This window comes from Delphinapterus leucas, chromosome 11, assembly GCF_059928025.1.
Source record: "Delphinapterus leucas isolate spDelLeu-1000000601 "Yukka" chromosome 11, BTC_Dleu_Yukka2, whole genome shotgun sequence".
NCBI lineage: Eukaryota > Metazoa > Chordata > Mammalia > Artiodactyla > Monodontidae > Delphinapterus > Delphinapterus leucas.
Window position 1 is genome coordinate 11,548,762 of NC_143139.1, and position 12,858 is coordinate 11,561,619.

The 12,858-nt window shown below is 36.0% G+C and overlaps 1 protein-coding gene across 5 annotated transcripts in view; it reads left to right on the forward strand.

Annotated features, from left to right (window-relative positions):
- ATF7IP (activating transcription factor 7 interacting protein) overlaps nt 1-12,858 on the forward strand; it is a 127,758-nt gene that overhangs the window by 77,968 nt on the left and 36,932 nt on the right. The gene's annotated exons all lie outside the window — the stretch shown is intronic.

The following is a 12,858-nucleotide window of genomic DNA, read 5'->3' on the forward strand; positions in this document are numbered from 1 at the left end:
TGCTGATTTAGGAGGAAACTCTTTATTACAGGTCGGAAATTTGCTTTCATACTGTGCACTTCCTGCATGTTGTTTCCGGAGCTGCTACTCTAGAACTAATTATTAACCGTTTCTAATCCTCACTGTTTTCATACATCAGTACATATTAATCTATTTATATAAGGCATTCTTGAAATTGTATTTTCTATCCATCTTTAAAATTGTGTTTTGGGGATTTGCCTTACCTTGTTTCTCTTTTTACATACAGGCATGCCTTGGAGATATTGCAGGTTCAGTTCCAGATCACTGCAGTAAAGCGATTATTGCAATAAAGCGAGCCCCAAATTTGTAAAAAAATTTTCCGTTAAAAAAAAAGTAAAAGTTATGTTTACGCTACACTATAGTCTATTAAGTGAGCAATGGCATTGTCTAAAAAAACAATGTACATACCTAATTAAGAAATACAAAACAAAAAACGATGAGAGTAATGTCAAAGATCACTGATCACAGCTCACCATAGCAATATAATAATAATATAAAATATTGAAATATTGCAAGAATTACCAAAAAATGTGACACAGAGATGCAAAGTGAGGAAATACTGTTGGAAAAATGGTACCTATAGACTTGCTTGATGCACATTGGCATAAACCTTCAATTTGTAAAAAATGCAGTATCTGCGAAGTGCAGTAAAACAAGGTATGCCTGTATTTGCCAGTATCCTAGTCTAGACTATTATTTCCTCCAAAATGTTTTAGTATACACTGCCTCAAGTAGCCTGGTTCTCCTCTTCCTTTTTTCCCCCATGTAGTTTAGTCCAAGTGTCATAGCATAGCACACAAACTAGTCTGTAGTCACGCTTTTGCTTTTGTTGTTTCCTTAGTTATTCAGTAATATGTATTTTTAGTATAGCACTTGTACATTGCACTATTGTTTTTAGTTGAATTTCTTTCTTTTCCTCCTCTTCCTTTTTTTTTTTTTTAATCATTTGAGCAAGTTACATTTCTTTGTGTCTTGGTATCTTCATTGCCTGGGACATAGTAATTGCCAATAATAATTATTTCAGTAGTAGTCATTATTACTGTAGGATTTTTCTGTCTTGAATCATTTTCATATCTTCTTTACTTGACTTTTTAAAACAAAATTTACTTTGAAATATGATAGATACATAGGAAGTTACAGCAATAATACGTAGACTCCTATGAGCCCTTCACTCAGCTTCCCCCAATGGTGAAATCTTCTATAATTGTAGTACAATATCAAAACCAAGAAATTGTTACAATTCTATTAAATAGTTTTGTAGACCATACCAGTTTCCACCAGTTTTTACACGAATTAATTGTGTGTGTGTGTGTGTGTGTTTCTACGCAGTTTGATCTCATGTATAGATTTATATAACCTGCCACCACCGTCAAGATACAGAACTGTTCCCTCACCATAAAGGGACTCCCTCATGCTGTTCTTTTATAGTTTCAACCTTGCTTTAACCCTACCCTCACTCCCTGTACCCTGGCAACTACTAATCTGTTCTGCATCTCTGTATTCTTTTTTTTTTTTTTCCCAGCACCACTTATTGAAGAGGCTGTCTCTTCTCCATTGTATATTCTTGCCTCCTTTATCAAAGATAAGGTGACCATATGTGCATGGGTTTATCTCTATTCTATTGGTTTTTTTTTTTTTTTTTTTTTTTTGCGGTACACGGGCCTCTCACTGCTGTGGCCTCTCCCGTTGCGGAGCACAGGCTCCGGACACGCAGGTTCAGCCGCCATGGCTCACGGGCCCAGCCGCTCTGCGGCATGTGGGATCTTCCCGGACCTGGGCACGAACCCGTGTCCCCTGCATTGGCAGGCGGACACTCAACCACTGCGCCACCAGAAAAGCCCAACTGATAGTTTTTATCTTTGTTTACACAGGCTATTCTCATCAAACCCTCATTTGTCCACAGCCAAAGATTTTTTAATTATGGTCCTCTTCGATGATGTAATTAATTCTCTGATTTTAAACTCCACTTTCTCAGCTTTGTTTTTTTGTCACAGTATAAAAACTAAGGTGTTTTATTTCTTATATTAGAAAATTGGTATAAATCTTTGTTTAACCTTTATTTTGCTATGCATCAACCAAATATAGGAGTTTGAAATTTTTCCATTGTTTTGTGCAATATGAATTTCCATTTTTTCCTTTCATCCTGTGTCTGAACTAAGCAGTGCTGCCCACCGTGTACTTTTCCAGTGTTTATGCATATCAAATTTGTTCTCAAATCTACTTTCCAAGTCTTGTTTGTTTAGTTAAAGAAGACAGGCAGAGACCTTAAGGAATAAAAATGAAAATATTGCAATCCATGAAAAGTTTGTCTTGAAGGGCTACAACTGGTATGGAAACAAGGACAAATACTGTGTAATTCCTAAAGATTGGAAAAGATTAATTTGGACAGTTAGTATATGTGGCACTTGAAGGAAATGTTAAGGTGTAGTATTCAGTTTTTCAAATTTTGTTCCTTCCTTCTTTAGTTTGTGAACAAGGCCAATTTTAAATTTCAAAACTTGGACATCTTTCTAACTCATTCTTGTTAATGTTTTCTTCTTGTGAGAGAGATTTGTAGAAATTTTAAAGATTTTGTTCTTTCATGTTTAATTCCCTTTAATTATGGTATCCACTGTACTTTTACATCTGTGTGTTGCTGTTTTAAAAATAAGACATATAGAAAGAATGTTTAGAACTTTATCCCCCTTATGAAAATAACTAAACAAACAATGGCACTTCAGATGCTTTTCTTCTATTTAGATTTGTTCCTTGGTCCTTTGATATTAACCAGTTAATAGTGAACCCCACTATTCAGGTTTGTCTTAAAACATTTTCTATTAATTTCGGAAAGAATAGAAAATCCTCATAGGCAGTTTGCTATTAAGACGACACGCATAATCTAATCTATTTTACTCCTCTATGACTGATATCTTTAACTTTCATCCTTTCTAGTTTTTTACTGCAAAATAAATATCAAGATATTTCTCATCTTTTATCTATGAAAATCAATGACATAATTGATTCTCAAATTTTAGATTGAATCTAAATCCTACATTTCAATTTTTTATTAAAAAATATTTTAAATTCTTTTTACTTTAATTATTATAGAAATAGTTAACATAAAATTTACCTTTTTTTTTGGTTGTTGTTCTTTTTTTTTTATTTTTGTGGTACGCGGGCCCCTCACTGCTGCGGCCTTTCCCGTTGCGGAGCACAGGCTCCAGATGTGCAGGCTCAGCGGCCATGGCTCACGGGCCCAGCCGCTCCACAGCACGTGGGATCCTCCCGGACCGGGGCACGAACCCGCGTCCCCTGCATCGGCAGGCGGACTCTCAACCACTGCGCCACCAGGGAAGCCCAAAATTTACCATTTTTAATTCTACAACTCAGTAGTGTTACCTGTGTTAACATTGTTGTGTAACAGATCTCTAGAAATTTTTCATCTTGCAAAACTGAAACTGTACCCATAGAACAACTCCCATTTCCCCTCCCCTTTAACCCCTGGGAACTATTGTTCTACTTTGTTTCCATGATTTTGACTACCCTAGATAGCTCATAAGTGCAGTCATACAGTATTTGTTGTTTTGTGACTACCTTATTTCACAAAACATTATGTCCTCAAGGTTCATCTGTGTTACAGCATGTGACAGGATTTCCTTTTTTTAAGGCTGAATAATACTCCATTGGATGTATATACCACATTTTCTTTATCCATTTATTTATTGATGGATATTTGGGCTGCTTTCAACTCCTGGCTCTTATGAATAATGCTGCAATGAACATTGGTGTGACCTCTTTGACCTCTTTGAGATCAAAGTCTTGGATATATATACCCAGAAGTGAAATTGCTGAGTCATATGGTAATTCTGTGATTATTTTTTTGAGGAGCCTCCAGACTCTTCTTTAGCAGCCACACCATTTTACATTCCTGTCAGCAGGACACAAGGGTTCCAATTTCTGTACATTCTTGTCAACACTTGTTTTTTTCTGTTTTGTGTTAGTGACCACCCTAATGGATGTGAGACTGTATCTCAATGTGGTTTTGATTTGTATTTCTCTGATTAGTGATGCTGAGCATCTTTTCATATGCTTGTTGGTCATTTTGCATATTTTCTTTGGAGAAATGTTTATTCAGGGCCTTTGGCCATTTTAAAATCTGGTTACTTGTATTTTAGTTGTTAAGTTGTAGGAGTTCTTTACATGTTCTGGACATTAACACCTTACCAGATACATGCTTTGCTGTTATTTTCTCCCATTCCATAGGTTTCCTTTTCACTCTGTTGATTGTTTCCTTTCATGTGCAGAAAATTTTGTTTGATGTAATCTTCTTTGTCTTTTTATGCTTTTGTTGCCTTTGCTTTGATCCAAGAAATCGTTGCCAAATGCACTGTCATGAAGCTTCCCCCATGCTTTCTGTTAGGAATTTCATAGTTTTAGGTTTTACATTTAGGTCTTTAATCCATTTGGAATAAATTCTTGTATATGGTTTAATGGTCTAACTTCATTCTTTTGCATTTGGATATCCAGTTTTCACACCAGTTGTTAAAAGACTGTCATTTCCCCATTGTGTAGCCTTGGCACCCTTGTAGAACATCATTTGAGTGTATACATAAGAGTTTATTTCTGGGATCTCTATTCTGTTTCACAGGTTTATGTGTCTGTCTATATTCCAGCACTGAACTGCTTTGATTACTGTAGCTTTTAAAATCAGAAGGTATGAAGCCTTCAGCGTTGTTCTTTTTTCAGATTGTTTTGGCAATTCAGGGTTTCTTGAGATTCCATATGAATTTTAGGATGCTTTTTCCTACTTCTGCAAAAAATGACAGGGATTTTGGTTGGCATTGCATTGAAACTTTTAACCGCTTTGGATAGGATGGACATTTTAACAATATTAAGTCTTTCAATCCCCATGAATATGTCTTTCCGTTTATTTGTGTCTTTTATTTCTTTCAACAAGGTTTTGTAGTTTTCAGTGTAAAGGTCTTTTACTGTCTTGGTTAAGTTTGCTCCTAAATATTTTATTCTTTCTAGTGATATTGTAATGGGATTATTGTCTTAATTTCTTTCTCAGATTGCTCATTGTTTGTATATAGACGTACATCGGATTTCTTTTTTGTTGTTGAGGTATAGTTGATTTACAATATTATATAAATCTCAGGTGTACAACATAGCGAGTCACAATTTTTAAAAGTTATACTCCCTTTATAGTTGTTATGAAATATTGGCTATATTCCCTGAGCTGTACAATATATCCTTGTAGCTTATTTATTTTATACATAATAGTTTGTGCCTTTTAATCTCCTATCCCTATCTTGCCCCTCTCCCCTTTCCTCTCCTCACTGGTGTCCACTAGTTTGTTCTCTATATCTATGAGTCTGTTTCTTTTCTGTTATATTCACTAATTTGTCTTAGTTTTTAGATTCCACATGTAAGTGATTTTTCGTGTTGATTTTCTATCCTGTAGCATTGCTGAATTCATTTATTAGTTCAGACTTTTTCGTGTGTGTGTGGCCTCTTTAGGGTTATCTAAATATAAGATGTCGTCTGTGAACAGTGATACTTTTACTCCTTTTGATTTGGCTGCCTTTTATTTATTTTTCTTGCTTAATTGCTCTTGTGAGGCCCTTCCAGTGCCATGTTGAAGAAATTGGTGAGAGCGGGCAAACTTACCTTGTTCCTTATCTTAGAGGGAAAACTTTCAGTTATTCACCATTGAGTATGATATTAGCTATGGGCTTTTGACATATGGTCTTTTTAATATTGAGGTAGTTTCCTAACTTGTCGAGTGTTTTTATCATGAGAAGGTGTTGAATTTTGTCAAATGCTTTTTCTGCAACAATTGAGAAGATCATGTGGGTTTTTTCCCCTTTATTCTTTTAATGTGGAGTATTACGTTGATTGTTTTTCATATGTTGAGCTATCCTTTTATTCCAGGGATAAATCCTACTTTGCCATGTTGTGTAATTCTTTTTAATGTGCTGATGAATTTTATTTGCTAGCATTTTGTTGAGAATTTTTGTATATATGTTTATCAGGGATATTAGCCTGTAATTTTCTTTTATTTTGGTGTCTTTGGCTTTGGTATCTGGATGATGTGGGCTTCATAAACTGAGTTTGGGAGTGTTCCCTCCACTTCAGTTTTTTGGAAGAGTTGAGAAGGGCTGTTGTTGATTTTCTTTAAATGTCTGGTAAATTCTCCAGTGAAGCCATCTGGTACTTGACTTTTTTGGTTGTTAGGATGTTTTTGATTACTGATTCAATCTCTGTACTTGTTTAGGTCTGTTCAAGTTAATTTCTTCTTGATTCGGTCTTAGTAGTTTGCATATTTCTAGGAAGTTATCCATTTCTTCTAGATTATCCAATTTGTTGCCACAGTGGTGTCTTATGATCCTTCTCTTTCCGTGACATCAGTTATAATGCCTCCTGTTTCATATATGATTTTGTTTATTTATGCCTTCTTTCTTTTTTCTTAGGTAATCTAGATAAGGTTTTACCAATTAAAAATTTTTTTTCTATTGATTTTGTATTGTCTATGTCATTTATTTCTGCTGTAATCTTTATTGTTTCCTTCCTTCTTATAACTTGGAGTTTAGTTTGTTTTTTTCTTTTCTAGTTCCTTGAGGTGTAAAGTTAGGCCGTTGATTTGAGGGTTTTTTTTTTTTTTTTTTTTTGGTAAGCATTTACCACCACAAACTTTTCTCTTAGTACTATGCTGCATCAATTTTCCCATAAATTTAGTATGTTGTGTTTTTGTTTACATATATCTCAGATATTCTCTAGTATCCGTTGTGATTTCTTATTTTACTCACTGGATTTTTAAGTTTTCCACATATTTGTGACTTTTTTCCATTTTCCTTATGATGTTGATTTCAAGTTTTTTTTTTTTTTTTTTTTTTGTGGTATGCGGGCCTCTCACTGTTTTGGCTTTTCCCGTCGCGGAGCACAGGCTCCGGACGCACAGGCTCAGCGGCCATGGCTCACGGGCCCAGCTGCTCCGCGGCATGTGGGATCTTCCCAAACCGGGGCACGAACCCACGTCCCCTGCATCGGCAGGCGGACTCTCAACCACTGCGCCACCAGGGAAGCCCTCAAGTTTTATTCCATTGTGATTCACAAAGATATTTGGTATGGTTTTCATTGTTTTAAATGTGTTTGGCCTTGTTTTGTGACCTAATATATGATCTATACTGGAGAAAGTTCTGTGTGTGCTTGAGAAGAATGTGTGTTGGGTGACAATTTCTACATTTGTCTGTTTGATCTTTAGTCTTGTTCATTTCTAGGGATTCCTTACTGATTTTCTGTCTGGAACATCTATCCATTATATAAAATGATGTTCTGAAGACTCTTACTATTATGGTGTTTCTGGTTTTCTGTAAAAAAAAAAACAATTTTTACATCCTATATTTGGGGGCATAGATGATATGTCCATATATATTTATAAATGTTATATCTGGTCAGTTGACTTTTCATTATGTAGTGTCCTTCTTTGTCTCTTGTAATAGTTTTTGATTTCAAATGCATTTTGTCTTAAATACGTATGGTCACCTCTACTTTGTTTTGCTTATCATTTGAATGGAATATCTTTTTCCTTACTTTTACTTTCAGCCTGTTTGTGTCTTTAGACCTAAAGTGTTCCTCTTGTTGACAGCATATAGCAGGACCTTGGTTTTTTTTGTTTTTGTTTTGTTGTTGTTTTATTGAATCCATTAAGCCAGGGTATATCTTTCTATGGAGAATTTAATCCATTTGGATGTAAAGTAACTATTGTAGGGACAAACTTATTATTGCCATTTTGTTGAATATTTTCTGTTTGTCTTGGAGCTGTTTTGTCTGTCTTCAGTTTTTTCTTACTTCCTGTGTGTTTTGTTTATTTTCTTAATTAGTTAGTGTCAGTGCTTTAATTCATTTCTCATTTTTTTGTGTATCTTCTATAGGTATTTTCTCTGTCATTACCATGGGGATTACATAAAATATCTTAAGTTTACACCTATTTTAAACTAGTAACAACTTCAGTCACATCTTTCCTCCCACTACTTTATGTTATTGGTATCATACATAATATCTTTTTGTATTGTGTATACTTTTTTTTTTTTGCGGTATGCGGGCCTCTCACTGCTGTGGCCTCTCCCGCTGCGGAGCACAGGCTCCGGACGCGCAGGCTCAGCGGCCATGGCTCACGGGCCCAGCCGCTCTGCGGCATGTGGGATCTTCCCGGACCAGGGCACGTCCCCTGCATCGGCAGGCGGACTCTCAACCACTGCACCACCAGGGAAGCCCTGTATTGTGTATACTTTAACATAGATTTACAATTATATTTTATACTTAAATTCTGTACCAGAATTATATGATTTTTGCACCAACTTTACAGTAATGCAGCATTCTGCATTTGTTTGTGTATTTACTCTTACCAGAGAATTTCATATTTTCATTTGCTTTCAAGTTGCTGTAGTGTCCTTTCTTTTTTTTTCTTCAGTAAACATTTAATCTTCTTTCCTACAGCATTTGTGAACATAATTTATGAACTATAACATATATACACACATATATACATATGTATACACACATAGATATATATAATATATATTAGCTTGATGAATTTTTACCAAATAAACATACCAATATTACTGTCACTCAGGTTAAAAACTACATTATTACAGCCCTATAAACTTCCCCATTGCTCTCTCCCAGTCATTACCCTTTCCCGAAAGGTAACCTATTCTGTCTTTATATAAGATTTATGTCAGTGGATTCATAGAGCTTTTAATCTTTTGTGCCTGGATTCTGTCTTTCAACATTATGCTTTTCAGATTTTTATGTGTTGTTTTGAATAGCTGTAGTTAATTCATTTTTAGTCTGAATGTAACACAATTTATTTATCCTGTTTGCTGTTGAGGGAATATGTACTGTTTTCAGTTTCTGGCTATTTCACATAATGTGCCATGAGCATCTGTGCAAGTGTCTGGTGCTCACAAGCACGTATTTCTGTGAGCTGTATAACTTGAAGTGGAAATGCTGGGTCAAAGGATGTGCATATCTTCAGACTGAGTGGATAATGACAAACTTTTCCAAAGTGGTTGCACAGTTTGCATCCATACCAGCAATGCTGGAGAGTTTTCATTATTCTGTATCCCCACAAATACGTGCTATTGTCTGTTTTGGAACAGCAACAACAAATAGCCAATATAATGGCGTGTAATGATATACCACTGTGGTTTTAAAGTGAATTTTCCTAATCACTAATGATGTTGAATAGTATTTATCGTGGTCTGAGTGTGGGTTGGAAGAAGAATTTCCAGAAATGAAGTAATTTAGAAAAGAGTGAGTTTCTTGAGAACAAAGAGCAGAGTTAGTGAGGGGTGCTGCAAATACAGTGGGCCGACTTCCTGATAGATCAGGGAGAGCCGATCCTCTTTGTGAGCTAGTAGCCAACTTTTATAGCCTCAGGACAAAGAAAATTCCTGCCGGCAAGATGGCATTAGGTCATTCTTGTCAGGATGCTCTGAGGTTACTACATGGTGATTATTTTGCTTAATACGGAGTTGGGGGGCTGTCTGGTTTAGATTACGAGAGCCCATGGCAACAGTTGCAGTGGGGGCTTGGTTAATTCTGGAATTTTTGTCCTGTGTCCTTGATACAGGGTGTCCTTGACGTAGGGCTCAACAGTATTTCATAGGTTTATCAGTTATTTGGATGTCCTCTTTTATGCCTTTTGTCAATTACCTAAAACTGGTTGCTGAATGTAAAATGGATGGCTAGTGGGAAGCTATAGCACAGGGAGATCAGCTTGATGCTCCGCGATGACCTAGAGGGGTGGGACAGGGAGGGTGGGAGGGAGACGCAAGAGGGAGGGGACATGGGGACAAATGCATACGCATACCTGACTCACTTTGCCGCACAGCAGAAACCAACACAACACTGCAAAGCAACCACACTCCAACAAAGATACAAAAAAATAAAACTGGTTGCTCTTTTTTCTTATTGATTTACAGTGGTGCTTTATATATTTGAAATATAAGTCCTTTGTCTAATATATGGCTTGCAAACATCTTCTACTTTTCACTCCTAAAGTTGTCTTTTGATAAACGGAATAATGTAGTCTTTATGATCTTTCCTTCTATGCTTATTACTCTTTGTGTTCTGTTTAAGAAAGGTTATAAAGATATGTCTTATGCTATCATCTAGGCACCTTATATTTTTACCTTCCACATTTGGATCTAAGCTATCTGGAATTGACGTGTGTGTGTGTGTGTGTGTGTGTGTGTGTGTGTATCCTATGTGATAGAGATTAAGATTCATATTTTAAAATATGGATGTCTCATTCACCCAAGAAATACTTAATGTAAAGATCATACTTTCCCATCACTCTACCAATGTCATTGTTCTTCAAGATTGCTGTGACTATTGTAGAGCCCTTGAATTTTCATATCAATTTTAGAATCACCTTGTCATTTTCCATTAAAAAATTTCAGGAGAACTTTGAATGGGATTGTATGAGATCTATAGGTCAATATGGAGGAAAATTGACATCTTTGCAACACTGAGTCTTTCATTACTTAATTAGGAAATTTCTCTCTACATCTTTAGTTTCTCTCAGTAATGCTTTTTTGCTTTCTATATTGAGTTTTGAACATCTTTCAGTAGATTTATTTCTTTGTATTCATTTTCTGGGTATAAGTATCATTTAAAAATAGTGTCATGTTAAAAAGTTTCATTTTCAAATTCTTTTTGAATGATATGTAAAAATATAATTTGTTTTGGTATCTCAATGCTTTTGCTAAATTCACTTATTAATTCTAATAGATCACATATATTCTTTTAGGTTTCTGTATTATTATGTCACCTGTGTCATCTTCCGTTCCATATTTTTTTTCTTTTTACATCTTTATTGGAGTATAATTGCTTCACAATGGTGTGCTAGCCTCTGCTGTACAACAAAGTGAATCAGCCACACAAACACACACGTTCCCACATCTCCTCCCTCTTGCGACTCCCTCCCTCCCACCCTCCCAATCCCAGCTCTCCAGGCGGTCACCGAACTGATCTCCCTGTGCTATGCGGCTGCTTCCCACTAGCTATCCACCCTACGTTTGGTAGTGTATATATGTCCATGCCTCTCTCTCGCCTTGTCACAGCTTACCCTTCCCCCTCCCCATATCCTCAAGTCCATTCTCTAGTAGGTCTGTGTCTTTATTCCTGTCTTACCCCTAGGTTCTTCATAACATTTTTTTTTCTTAAATTTCATACATATGTGTTAGCATACGGTATTTGTCTTTCTCTTTCTGACTTACTTCACTCTGTATTACAGACTCTAGGTCCATCCACCTCATTACAAATAGCTCAATTTCGTTTCTTTTTATGGCTGAGTAATATTCCATTGTACATATGTGCCACATCTTCTTTATCCATTTATCCGATGATGGACACTTAGGTTGTTTCCATCTCTGGGCTATTGTAAATAGAGCTGCAATGAACATTTTGGTACATGACTCTTTGAATTATGGTTTTCTCAGGGTATATGCCCAGTAATGGGATTACTCGGTCATATGGTAGTTCTATTTGTAGTTTTTTAAGGAACCTCCATACTGTTCTCCACAGTGGCTGTATCAATTTACATTCCCACCAGCAGTGCAAGAGGCTTCCCTTTTCTCCACACCCTCTCCAGCATTTATTGTTTCTAGATTTTTTGATGATGGCCATTCTGACTGGTGTGAGATGATATCTCATTGTAGTTTTGATTTGCATTTCTCTAATGATTAATGATGTTGAGCATTCTTTCATGTGTTTGTTGGCAGTCTGTATATCTTCTTTGGAGAAATGTCTATTTAGGTCTTCTGCCCATTTTTGGATTGGGTTGTTTGGTTTTTGGTTATTGAGCTGCATGAGCTGCTTATAAATTTTGGAGATTAATCCTTTGTCAGTTGCTTCATTTGCAAATATTTTCTCCCATTCTGAGGGTTGTCTTCTGGTCTTGTTTATGGTTTCCTATGCTGTGCAAAAGCTTTAAAGTTTCATTAGGTCCCATTTGTTTATTTTTGTTTTTATTTCCATTTCTCCAGGAGGCAGGTCAAAAAGAATCTCGCTGTGCTTTATGTCATAGAGTGTTCTGCCTATGTTTTCCTCTAAGAGTTTGATAGTTTCTGGCCTTACATTTTGGTCTTTAATCCATTTTGAGCTTATTTTTGTGTATGGTGTTAGGGAGTAATCTAATCTCATACTTTTACATGTACCTGTCCAGTTTTCCCAGCACCATTTATTGAAGAGGCTGTCCTTTCTCCACTGTACATTCCTGCCTCCTTTATCAAAGATAAGGTGACCATATGTGCGTGGGTTTATCTCTGGGCTTTCTATCCTGTTCTGTTGATCTATGTTTCTGTTTTTGTGCCAGTACCATACTGTTTTGATTACTGTAGCTTCGTAGTATAGTCTGAAGTCAGGGAGTCTGATTCCTCCAGCTCTGTTTTTTGTTCTCAAGATTGCTTTGGCTATTCGGGGTCTTTTGTGTTTCCATACAAATTGTGAAATTTTTTGTTCTAGTTCTGTGAAAAATGCCAGTGGTAGTTTGATAGGGATTGCATTGAATCTGTAGATTGCTTTGGGTAGTAGAGTCATTTTCACAATGTTGATTCTTCCAATCCAAGAACATGGTATATCTCTCCCTCTGTTTGTATCATCTTTAATTTCTTTCATCAGTGTCTTATAATTTTCTGCATACAGGTCTTTTGTCTCCTTAGGTAGGTTTATTCCTAGATATTTTATTCTTTTTGTTGCAATGGTAAATGGGAGTGTTTTCTTGAGTACACTGTAAGATTTTTCATCATTAGTGTATAGGAATGCCAGAGATTTCTGTGCATTAATATT